The sequence below is a fragment of the Callorhinus ursinus genome, unplaced genomic scaffold, assembly GCF_003265705.2.
Source record: "Callorhinus ursinus isolate GAN/ISIS: 27379988/994484 unplaced genomic scaffold, GSC_fseal_2.0 scaffold10855, whole genome shotgun sequence".
In the NCBI taxonomy this organism is placed as follows: domain Eukaryota; kingdom Metazoa; phylum Chordata; class Mammalia; order Carnivora; family Otariidae; genus Callorhinus; species Callorhinus ursinus.
In genome coordinates, this window is record NW_027407905.1 from 561 (window position 1) to 1,401 (window position 841).

Below are 841 nucleotides of genomic sequence, written 5' to 3' on the forward strand. Positions count from 1 at the left end.
TCAAAGCTATGATTAATATTTTACTCAGAATTTTTAAGAGAAAATCTTCACAAAATTAACAATACAGATCTTCAAGTAATTAGGACCACTCAGAGGCACCTGAAAAGAATTCCATGTATGGATTCGTTGTTTTTTTCTTTTATTTTTGAATTAAATTCAGTGAAAGTTTTAAGGCGGGAAAAAATTATCTATTCATTCTCTCATGTTTTAATTAAACAATTTTAGCGATTACGTAGAAAAACACATTTTACATGTTGCTGTAAATCACTTTTCTGGAACTGGTCACTGATTTAAGACGTCGGAAGAACATGATAGGCCACCTATCTTCCTGTAACGTGATGGTAAATCTGTCTCTCGATGTCCGTAACCAGAGTACTGGCACCTATTTGGAACAGTTCTGGCATCAGCCATTCATCTCCCAGCTCTTCCTTCATAAGAGAGAGACAAGCAAGGGAATCCTTGGCACTGTGGTGCCTCCTGCCGGTTTAAAGCCTACCTTGTTTCCAGTTTTCCAGAAGAAATCTCTAATGGCCGGCAGCATTACTATAGCTACTGGGAAAGTGGCATTTACCGTTTCTTTTCCAGTAGAGGTCTTAATAAAGTCTGATCCTGCCATCATTGGGATCATACTGGCTTTATAGACATGAGTAAGAGATCCAAGTTCTCCTGTTGCTAAGATGGGTTTGAGATGAGCCTCCCCACAGGCCTTGCAAAACTGACGAATCTCATCACACAGGGCTTCCCGCTGGCAAGTCAGCACCAAGGTCCTATTAATCACCACATCGGTCTCCGTTACTCCATTTTCCACAGCCAATCTGATCTCTTCCAATCGTGTTTTTAA

The 841-nt window shown here is 40.2% G+C and overlaps 1 pseudogene; it reads right to left on the reverse strand.

Annotated features, from left to right (window-relative positions):
- Positions 1-290: 290 nt before the first annotated feature.
- Positions 291-838, reverse strand: LOC112817984 (deoxyribose-phosphate aldolase pseudogene; annotated as a pseudogene).
- Positions 839-841: the final 3 nt, after the last annotated feature.